The following is a 12,679-nucleotide window of genomic DNA, read 5'->3' on the forward strand; positions in this document are numbered from 1 at the left end:
GTTTTTTATCTTTTTTGTCATTGAATTCAAATAGATTCGAATTAAAAGGTTCTATGCTAAACGTCAAACTGAATGTACAGTTTTAACTTCATTTTGATCCATTCATTGGAATAAATAAGTAAAAATGAAATATTGTTAGCGATTTAGTTCAAAAGGTCGATGTACAGGTCTTGATAGATGACATTCAGCAATGATTCAACTTACGCCATTATCAATTTTGTAAATGACTTGACTTTAATTTTTGTACCTACTTTCTTTGTTCCATTCAAGCGATGCTGATTGTGCGAAAGGCTGATCAATAACAACTTTAACGGCTATAGATATAGGGCTTAATACTCATTGTCCTAAACACATTATATATTTAGAATTACTTTGTGTGTGCCAATTTTCCATTTGATTTATCTAACCATAATTTGAAATACATATCACGCATGATTTTCTTTGTACCTTACCATTATATCATTCCAAAAACATTCAATGTATGGTTTAGTACCTGTCAAATCCACAAACACCAACTGCATATTATTTTCCACCCAATATTTCAATTAAATCTACCTAGTTATTTGTATTTGAAGGTGATTGAGATGTATGAAGAATAAATTGGACTGAAAGAGTTACTAATGAGGAAGTTCTAGTAAGAGTAAGGGAAAAGAGGCAAATATTGAGAGTTATTGAGGACAGAAGAGGCAAGATGTTTGGACACTTAATAAGACACGACGAATTTATTAAAACATCGTAGAAGGGTAGCTACAAGGAAAGAGAGGGAAGAGCTTACATGGAACAGATTAAAGATACGGTAAACGTCGTGTCTTATAAGGAGGTGAAAGAATTGGCCTTTGATAGACAATAATGGAGAATGCTACACCGACAAGAGCGTGGTTCTTAAATTAGTGATGATGATGAGATGTATGAAGCCCTATCAATACTTTGTTTGCTCCTTTCAAAGTTTTTCGGTAAGTATAAAATAAACCATGATATGTGTTATATCTTTGTACCTTCTAAGAAACATTTTCGTTAGTAACGCAAATAATCGATGACAAGAGCCGTTTAGAGCTTTCCATTTTTCCAATTTTCCCATTTGACCATCCAAGCAAATATCCCATCCAAGAATATCTTTTTATGTATAATTTTATTTTCTTTTTTTTATATTTTTTCACCATTGGCATATAGTCGTGAGCTTTTGTTATGTTTATCTTTTCAGGAGTCCTATAAAATTATATTAATGCCTCTTTAAACTTGTGAACGTTTCTTCTCCCAATATTGTCCAGTCATACAGTGCACAGATATCAACAGTAAGCAGTATTCGGTAAGTGCTAATAGGCAATAATTGATTTCCCTCGGCCACCCGCGTCGTCTGGTATTTTTACACTGTGTTACTAGTGTTGACTTTGTTGTTTGTTGGCTTATTTCGGTTTTCTCTAGGACTTCTACAAATACTTAGGTAAGTACCTTCTTAGGTATTTTTGGCATAGTTATATTAAGTATGCAAGAAGCTAATAGGTAGGTACTCAGGCCTGAAAACATGGCTCCGTAATGGTTTGGGTGTAAAAAGAAGTTACTGTAAAAAAGCATTACTTTGACTGGCAGTCCAATTACTTAGTATTTTACTATTATAGGTTACGATATTCTATCAAGTACTTAATGAAAAATGTAAAGTATTCTGTTGTTTATTAAATACAATGAAAATACACACATCACTAAATGAGCGATATTCGGTGAGATGCATTAAAAATTCGCAATCGAAAGGGTATAGCGAGGTAAGGAAGACGAAATGGCCCCCATGGCCCATGACGGAATTATCATTTGTACTGGTATTGGCACTCTAAAAGAATACGAAATGTAAGGTCGTTGACCCCTGACCTTGACCTGTCTTTGAGATATTCGAGAAAGTTCGTACGCGCGCCGAGTTTTTTCAAATTTTTTTTTCCGAAAAACTATAAAAGCTAGAAGGATGGGACCAATTGCGTATAATTAGGGATACTTTGAAAAATATTCTGAATTTTTTTCAGAGTTCTGGTGAAATGACAACTGTGCAAAATAATTAAACAAAATATAAATATATTTTTTTAGTACTGTTCTATTATGTTTACCGCGCCAAAAAAAATATATAATACTCTTTGATTTATATACTTACACCACACAAAAACTGATTAAAATCAAAGAGGCGCTTCTTGAGTAATTATGAATTTACTTAGTGTGCGTACGGCTGGTAGGAACTAATTAAAGAGGTCGTTTTTAGATTAATTATTATAATTACATGTTAAACATAATTTTAATCATCATCATCACTGTTTTCATTTATTACAACATTGACTGCATCATTTGAAAATATTTTCGACAGAATTTCAGCAGGACGTAAAATGCGAGATAGATATCTCGCATGAGCTAAGTAATATAATTATTACACTTGCGGCATATGAAAATCGACTTGCGAAAATCGTATTTTGGGCAAAAGAAAACCCATTTATGCAAACCGTTTACAATTTGTACTACGAACTAGAGTTTTAAGTTTAGCATCCTGTAGTACTTTCTTCATAATAGTGGCATCATTTTCCGTACCATAAATTGGCTCAGCAAAATCAACTATAAACCCGTTCGTGGTACAGATTGTAAACAGTTTGCATAAATGGGTTTTCTTTTGCCCAAAATACGATTTTCGCAAGTCGATTTTCATATATCGCAAGTGTAATAATTATATTATTTAGCTCATGCGAGATATCTATCTCGCATTTTACGTCCTGCTGAAATTCTGTCGAAAATATTTTCAAATGATGCAATCAATGTTGTAATAAATGAAAATAGTGATGATGATGATTAAAATTCTGTTTAACATGTAATTATAATAATTAATCTAAAAACGACCTCTTTAATTAGTTCCTACCAGCCGAACGCACACTAAGTAAATTCATAATTACTCAAGAAGCGCCTCTTTGATTTTGATGAGTTTTTGTGTGGTGTAAGTATATAAATCAAAGAGTATTATATATTTTTTTTGGCGCGGTAAACATAATAGAACAGTACTAAAAAAATATATTTATATTTTGTTTAATTATTTTGCACAGTTGTCATTTCACCAGAACTCTGAAAAAAATTCAGAATATTTTTCAAAGTATCCCTAATTATACGCAATTGGTCCCATCCTTCTAGCTTTTATAGTTTTTCGGAAAAAAAAATTTGAAAAAACTCGGCGCGCGTACGAACTTTCTCGAATATCTCAAAGACAGGTCAAGGTCAGGGGTCAACGACCTTACATTTCGTATTCTTTTAGAGTGCCAATACCAATACAAATGATAATTCCGTCATGGGCCATGGGGGCCATTTCGTCTTCCTTACCTCGCTATACCCTTTGAAAGAACAACAATGTAAATACTTACTCGATTCAAATTTCGAACATCCCAGCATCGATTTCGGAAGGCGACAGTTCGGCAATAACTCACAGTACCGCCTCCCTCGTTAGCGTTCCAAGTTCAAATTTTAAATTCATTCGAGTCATTTGCCGCTCGCAATCGCTGCGCGGGACACATGACGTCATTAGTCAAAAGAAAATAATGTTCGTGAAAGGGTTTGGTACTTGAAGCTCTATCTTGCTTGAATATAGATGTAGAGAATGGATCTTAGTTATTTTTGCATCGACTAAAATGAAATAATTTCATCAGGAATTCTGGAAAAGCCTTAAGTACTTAGTGGTGCACATTGTGGCGGAAGTTCATAGTAACTTAAGACACATTTTGTTTGATGTAGCACTTTTCAGGACTACTTACTGATTAAAGGGTTCTTGTTAGTAATTAACATGTTAAATGATTCTGCGAAAAAGACTTAAATAGGTAAATAAAAACTTACTTCGACTTTCCTTAGAGAGGTCCTGAGGAATGTGATGTTTGAGTTTTCACGATTCGAATCGATAACTTAATCTAAGACTTTTTTGCAAAAGTATCAACACTGTATTATTGCAGTATAAAAGCTCCATCTCCGGCGGCGCAGTGTCGCGGGCGCGCGGCGACATGACGAATGGCCGCTCGCGTTCCAAATTTAAAATCTGCCGCGTAACGTTCGCGCTAATGGCATTGTTTATGGAAGTTTTCCCGCGAACCTGCCAGTGACTTACCGATTTGCACGCATCGACTGAAACCGCGTTTTCCTTTGCTCGGAGATTAGTTTAAATGACGCTTGAAATTGTTTTAAGTGCTGTACTAATAGGGTGGCGTTGACTCTCGCGGTGGGGGTGTCATTAGGAGATAAATGACTGTTTTTTTAAACTTCAACAAGAAAAGTGTTTTAAATGTCAAATATTATAATAGATATACCTACGCCCGTAATCTTTACTGGGGAAGGAATCCAAAAAATCGACACAAAATAAATTGATATTAGACACTTGATTCCCGAAAGCGAGATAACCGAGACGGAACATAAGTCCATTTGTCCCGCTTTCTCCGTTCTATACGTATATCAAGCTTAGTGGACGAAGATTTGAAATCTGCGTTCTAAGTTCACATGATAGATAAGTAAACTAGATCGACTTTCGCTAGCACCAAATAGATCTGACTTAAACTCATTTTTGATACGTAGGTACTTACTTAATTACTAATCTTATAGCAAAGTACTACATTACCAATCCAATTTACATTTAAGTTTATTTGTACATAGGAAGCTTGACTGCTGTAGGGAAGTGGCACTTGAAGATAGTGATGGGAAATATCATTACGTAACAGGCGGGAGTTATTATTATATGTATGAAAACTGGCATGATTTAGGTAAAAAATAACTTTGTGTTTTTTATTTCAGGTAAGAGTAATTTTCTTAAAACGGATTTAGGTAAGTGCTAAACTTTATATACTCTATATAAAAAAAAAATGCTAAGCATCTCAATCTGGGAAAACACTGGTTCGTGAAATAAATTTCAAGTAGTTTAGGAGTCAGGGCCTTATTTTCTTTTATTAATGATATAACGAGATATTTGATGTAAACAATAAACTTTCTTTATCGTATATTAAGATAAAGGTGACCATATTATTTGATTGAGGCTTTGCTCTAATTATGTATTTAGTTTTAAGTGTCATGATGTATCTAATATAATAATATTTTACTGCAAATAATACTTTGAGGAACAAAATAAAATAAATATTCTTCATAAGGTACTTAAGCGCAACCATCACAAGGTACATAAAATAGGGAAAATATAAGAAATACGCTGTGAAATAAGAAATGGCGACGCGGATATACTAAGTATATCATAATGAAATACTTGTTCCACAAAATGAAAACTAAACAAAGTAACAGCACTATCCATCCCTATTCGAAGCTGGCAAGGTAAATTTCATTCGCAGCAGGGAACAGTGTGCTATTAACTTTACAGACAGACGAATTAAGAGCTCATGTTAAGTAGAAAGGTTGCTAGTTGTACTGTTGAGATGGGTGCAACATATGTGCCGTCCATGTTACAGAAATGGACTGGGAAATGTAATTATTGGGATAGTTTTAAAGTATGCCTGCCCTTTTGTATTACATGTTCATGCTTACGATCCGGAGTTTGCCGTAAAAGTTTACGCTCAGTCTCAAACACAGTGCCTATTAAGCATTCAGTATTCTATGCCTAGGTAATTAGGTATATTAATTAGGTTTTTTACGTAAATTCACTATAGTGGACATATTAAGTGCCATTTAATAAGGAAAAAATATATATTATAAAGAACAATGTACTTACCTATGTGTCGTGGCCAGATCTTAGAATTGATCATTTAAGTTTTGAATCTAAGAATTTAATCGACTATTCGCATTCTTATTACACCACATACCATGGACACCGCCTACATTAATGATATGGCCAAACGTTGATTGAAATATCATTAAACGTGGACGTTTCAACGATATGGTCAACTTAAGATGGCTATTTCATGAAATTTTAATATGACCATTTCATGAACACATCGTGAAATGATCAATTCATACATATTATATGACTTGAAAACGATGTTCTCCGTAACGGCCTGTCAATTTAGATACATAACAACATAAACTACCTATATACGTCCCACTGCTGGGCACAGGCCTTCCCTCAATCAACCGGAGGGGGTATGGAGCATACTCCACCACGCTGCTCCACTGCGGGTTGGTGGAACGGCTAATAGCCGGGACCAACGGCTTAACGTGCCCTCCGAAGCACGGAATCATCTTACTTTTTCGGACAATCAGGTGATTCAAGCCTGAAAAGTCCTTACCAAACAAAGGACAGTCTCACAAAGTGATTTCGACAATGTCCCCATCGGGAATCGAACCCGGACCTCCAGATCGTGAGCCTAACGCTCTAACCACTAGACCACGGAGGCTAATTTAGATAAGTACCACAAAAACCGTTTTTAGGATTCCTGAAAGTTACTTATTTTGTATTTTTTCTATGTATTTTCACAGTGCCTACTACAAAATTCTAAATAAACAAATGTAACAGTAAACAGTAAATAAATCTAAGTATTACCTCTATCAAGTTCAACATACTACTTAATTCAATTCACTAAACAAATACAAGAGAAAACCAAATATTCATTTTCCTTAACAAAAATCGCGGTACACAGTTGTAAATCTAACTACCCTCATGCAGCCACTCAACTTAGACCCTCGTAAACCCGAAAAAATAAACTACACAACCCTAACCCTTCGAAATAATAAAAATAAAACGACAGTAAAAACAGCATAAAAAGGTATAAAAGGGCATAAAAGTGTCCGGGAGTCGAAATGAAATGGAATGCAAATGTTGTAAGTGAAATAAGTAGAGACTTAGGTAAAGCAAGTTAGTGTGGGACTGAGTGGATGGACTTAAAGGGTGGCTTTTGAAGTGTATTGGGAATTTGTAAGTATTTCTTTGTCGAACTTTATTGGGTAATCAATTTCATTGCGTTTTTTTTTTTGAGCTTCACTTCTTGTGCTTTTCGTGTGTTTAGGGTGAAGGAAATTTTTACTTATATGCTTTTTTTGACGTCGAGCCTAGTAACTTAGATTTCTTGTTTAATTTATTATTTACGCTTTTGTAACCGGACTTAATAGAGCCGTGGTAGCCCAGTTGGTAGAACGCTTGACTTTGAGGTCGCAGGTTCGAATCCAGCACAGATCTAAACCAATGATAGCCGAATTTGCTTTTTTTGTTTCTTTTAAGTTTATTCTTTGCTGTTATTGTGGCATTATCTATTTTATTTCTTACTTTCTTAGTCGGGACAATCCTAAAAGACCTTAGTAAAAAATCAATTACCGAATTCACTGTTCGGCTTAAACCTCTCCAAAGCCACAATTATCTTGATCACTGGCTCATCTCTACTAAATTACCTTCCAGTGTCAATTTGCTTTGATATAGAGCACCCTGTACTATATTTGTAATAGAAGTTTGGTGTTTGTGTCCTGTAAAACTTTTTTCGTTCAAAAACGTTAATTCACGTCCATCAGTTACTACTTTCAAAACTAAATTAAAAGAGTATTATCTATCACACAATTCCTAATATATATATTATGTAATATGTATATTTTTATAGTATATAGGATATTAATATAGTGTATTTATACTAGTGTTATATTTTATATGTATATATTTGTATGTATATGTATTTATATTCTTTTTTTATAAGTAAACTTTGCGCCTTCCCACTTTTATTGACCTCTCAGAAAATGAAAATGAAAATGAAAATTTTATTGGTAATATACTATTACAAGTCATTAATTAAGTAAATACAATAATTCAGAGTAGGTACGTTAAACGTACGTAATGAATCGACATGAATAAGACAAACAATATCAATACAATATCAATTAAATATAAAATCATCAAGTAATAATAATCGTAATCGAATATCATTCCATATAAATTAAGATTATTATAATACAATTGCAAATTAGAAATAATCAATTAAAAAATGAAAAATCGTAAAATTGCTTCTCAAGAAGCCAGTTTAATAATTTCGACAGTGGTAGTAGTAGCATAGAATAAGTTTAAGGAATGACTAATTATTTCTACTTGTAAAATAATACCTATCTTTTTTTCATAATTCAACCTTCATAATTGATTGAGATAGTCGGTTTTTTGCGATGAATGTAAGTATACATTCATCGCAAAAAACTAAGTACCCACGCCGGTTCTCCGTGCTTTGTTTGTGTTTTTTTTTTCAGTTGCATTACAATGTTACAGAAATGCAATTTAGACTTAGTCTTTAACCCCGTTTGAAATTAAGACTAAAATACACTACACTATATAGATACACTACACTACACTCCACTGTATAGTAAATTATAGTGAGTACGCGGGCTAAATAAAAGTAGTAACTTTCTACCATCGAGTTGGTCGGAGTGGCTTTCAGGCGGTCTGTTTACAGCGCTTCGTAAACTTTTATTTGCTGAGCCAATCGCTATACGAGGAGCTAGCTATGTAGTATAGTTCAGACACTGTAAGTAGGTATATACCTACACTTACACTGTATAGTATAGACCATACTGGGAGGTAGAGAGACAGTACCGAATAATGAGTGGGACTATTAAATTCATCTCATGATCCGTGTTTTTTTTTTTATTATTTTCAATTCTATACTCTTTCGATGAAAAAATTCACGTTATTGAAACCAATATTAGGTAAGACAGTAAAGAGACTACAAGTTGTCTTCTGAAGAATTGTTGGTTCCTTTCTTTATGAGCAGTGACTCTACACTTGCTCAAGAGGGTAGAGCATGCGTGAATTTCCATAATAAACGTACTTAGGTATGTGTGCTGTTAAAATCCTTGCTTGCTTCTTTGAAATGTTGTCTAATGGCACCGCGCGCGACCCGAATCATATCGAGCACTTCAACTAATAAACGTAGCGAATTCTACGTACATAGATAGACGTCGTACGGGTATTGGTCGAAGCTCGCGATATAATTCGCGCCGCGCGCGGCACGGATGTCGTGCCGAGCAGGACTCTGTTACCTACCTATGATTGCGTGCCTCTCAAGAACTCAGCAATGCGGTTGTGGATAACCCGTGTACCTGTTGAATCGGTATCACCCCTCCTTTGTGGGTTTTTATTTATTGTTATAGGTAAAATTTTGCATATTCCCTGTTATTTGTAATCCAATGTCATCAATTCTTCAAAATGTCATAGACTTTGATCACGAGTAGTACTCAAAATTTCAAATAACTTAAATAATTATCCATTTTTTTAATTTTATAACCACTTATCTCTCTCTTCTTCTAATCCTTTTATCCCCTGTGGGTTGTAGGGCTGGAACAACACATTTCCATTCCTCGCGATCTATTGCAGCCTCTGTGTGTCTGTCTGCTTGCTCCTATGATATTCCGAACTACTTATGTAGAGAAAAATATAGAATAATTTAATAAAAATAAATATATAGGTACATTGCCAAATTAGAAAGAAACCCGCCGTCATTCAGCACGAAAGACAAAATAAATCCAATGTTCTATTGCAATTACCGATTTAATCTTAATCTGATAAAGCCTAAAATCGTAAAAATATAGGTACTAAACTGCAATATCAGTTTGAACTAGACATAAAAACATAGCATAAACTCACGGCCATATTATCAATAGGGCTAATCAGAGGTACATCCATTGCAAGATGAACTTAGTATCCACGCTTCACCGAGATTTTCGTTACTTGTTCACCAACGTGATAGGTGGTGAATCGTATATACTTAGATAGTGGTACAGTCACGAGTACTAATATGTATACACTTTGAAACCATGTTACATTAACTTTTTTGACGAATTAAATCGTAAGTCTCATTAAATGCCAAATTATGATAGTGCGACAGAGTTCTAAAGTGGGTACATGATATTGCTCATGACTGTACCTAAAACCCACCCCACCACCCCAATAACCCCCATACCCCAATTGGGATTACGGGCGTGAGTTTATGTATGTATGTATGTATGTATGTACCTAAAATGGTCGACCCAACTTAAACCAGAAATTATGTAAATACCAAAAATCGAATTCCTCAGATGCGTTTCTGAACTAATTAACTTGCAGCTAACAATTGAAAACAAGAGGAAAACTCTATTAATAATTTGACCTCGGCCAATTACACTGGTTCGGAGGAAAGCGATGCCAAACTCCGGGAATTACGAATATATTTCTTCTAGGGCTGGAAATCGATCTGTAAATATGGGATTCCGCTACTATAATTTAAAAAATTGGAGACTGTAGATTTCTTTGATTGCTTGACTGTAAATAAATTTATGTAAAATCCTATTTGGATTGCGTTGAGTTGCTCTTACTGTATAAACTACTTCACTTAATGAATAAAACAAATTAAAAAATATATATATCATTATTCAGTAGTTCAGTGTACATACTTACGTATAGTCATTTTATGCTTGCCTAAAACGAATTTAGAAATAGGTTTTTTTATAATTATAACACAAGTTACTTTTCATATGTCATAACTCAAATGGCAACCCTGCTCAATGTGGCCCTCCAAAACTTCCAATAGATTCGATTGCTCGACTCTAATTCGAGAATGAGCTTTTAAAACCTCACCATTTTATGCTGGTTCCATTTGTTTCGACCAACTTTATGGTAATTGGCATTCCCTATTCGATTCTCAATAATAAATTTATTCTAAACACGTACAAATTTACCTATGTTCAGTCATAGGCAATATAATGTACCCACTTTAGGACTCTGTCGCACTAACATATTTGACATTTAGTGAGACTTATAGTTCCATTTGTCAAAAAAGTTAATGTGACATGGTACCAAAGTGTATACATATTCATGCTCGTGACCGTACAGTCATGAGCAATAACATGTACTTTAGAACCCTGTCGCATTATCATATTTAGCATTTATTGACACTTACGGTTTTATTTGTGAAAAAGTTAATGTGACATGGTTGCAAAGTGTATACATATTAGTACCTACTCCTGACCGTACATATGGTACTATGTAACTAATATAAAATGCATGTAAGCTGTAGCTAATGACGGACTTTCAAGGCTACGTTTCCCTAAAAACGAATATGGCGCTGTCTAAAATCTGAATTTCACGTCATAATTACTTATTTTTCATTGCTTGGTATTTATATTTTGAATAATTATGTTGGTACCCCAACATAATTATTCAAAATATAAATACCTAATGTAATGGCAGACGCATATAAATGTAATTGTTGCTTGATACGTATAGAATTATGTTGCTATGCTACCTATTACTTCACTTTTCTTTGATCAGAATAACCCTTTCACGAACGGAGATCATGGTAATAATATGACACCTTGGGATCGGAACGTCATTAGACGTTCTGTCCTTGAAAGGGATAATAATGCGTGGAAAATAATAATGTGTTGTGCCTGGGTGTACAAGGGCCACCATTTATACCCAAAAACAAAGATTTAAGATGCATTATGTCTGTTATCTATGAAATTAGAAGGTTAAACGAAAATGAATCTGTACAGCGCCGTCTATATTTTTTTGCGGGAACATAATCTGTGAAGTCCCACGTTAAATGTTGATTTTCTGTCACTGTGTAGATTTCGTTCATCAGCCCTATCTATGGCTTTGAATAAAAATACTGAATATTATAGTCATATTGGTAGTTACCTATCATATTTAGTTGTCTTTATGTAAGTATTTGTTATCTACTTACAATAGAATAACCTATTAATTTTTAAAATATATATTTTTTATCAAGTAGCTTTACATTCTACAAGGAGATGACAGATAATGAATAATGATGATTGTGAGTGTATAAAATAAAATATATTTTTTTAATAATAAGTTGAATACATCCAAGTAAAAATTTATCTAGGATACTGAAGCATAGTATTGCTGGTTGGCAGGTAAGTAGATATACTTACCTATGTAGGTACCTATATACCTAAGTTATACCGTATAAAGCCTGCCTCTGAACTCAGCAATTAGATTGGACAGACATCAGCCATAAGGGATCCGTATGCTAGGCTGGGCTAGGCTGGTAATTATACGTCTAACATGCCCTACAACCTTGGTCCGTCGAGTACATTGTACTATGATAGGTAGGTTACATAGATCGTACAATAAGTTGGTAAGGCGTTTACGTTTTGGGCCTCTATGTTTACATAAATTATTGATAAGTAGGTAATAATAGTGTAGTGTTTGTGTGTGTGTTTTTTGTATCTGTGTGTGTGTGTATGTGTGTGTGTGTGCGTGCCTGTCTTTTACGGAAGTCAAAGAATTGGCCCTTGATAGACAGGAAGAGAGAGTGGCTCTTAATGATGATGAAAAATATAATAAAAAATTATGATTCTTTACTAGAGTACTAAGATCAGGATTAAGCATTCCTTGCCTATAATTCTCACAATCAGAGTCCTGTCTTTTCCTTAAATTAAATACAATTAAGTAATCAGGTGAATTAGAGTTTAATCTATAAGTACATATATACTTAGTAGTGTACAGTGGATGCAAGCTGATTTTGATTATAGCTGGTTCTGCCCACCCCATTAGGGATTACAGGCGTGAGTTTTTATATGTGTAGCTATATTGCTAAATGCTTTTCAAGAAAGTTTTACTGTTTTCTCAATGAAATTAGATGAAATTCTTTTCTTTTAAGTGCCTTCTACTTTTAAAGATCTAAACTAGAAAGAACAAACCTATTCAGTTTAATTACACTCACAGCTCTGAATACTAAACAAACATATCCCCCAGACTGAAACACGTTCTAGAACATTCTAG

Source organism: Pectinophora gossypiella, chromosome 11 (assembly GCF_024362695.1).
Source record: "Pectinophora gossypiella chromosome 11, ilPecGoss1.1, whole genome shotgun sequence".
NCBI lineage: Eukaryota > Metazoa > Arthropoda > Insecta > Lepidoptera > Gelechiidae > Pectinophora > Pectinophora gossypiella.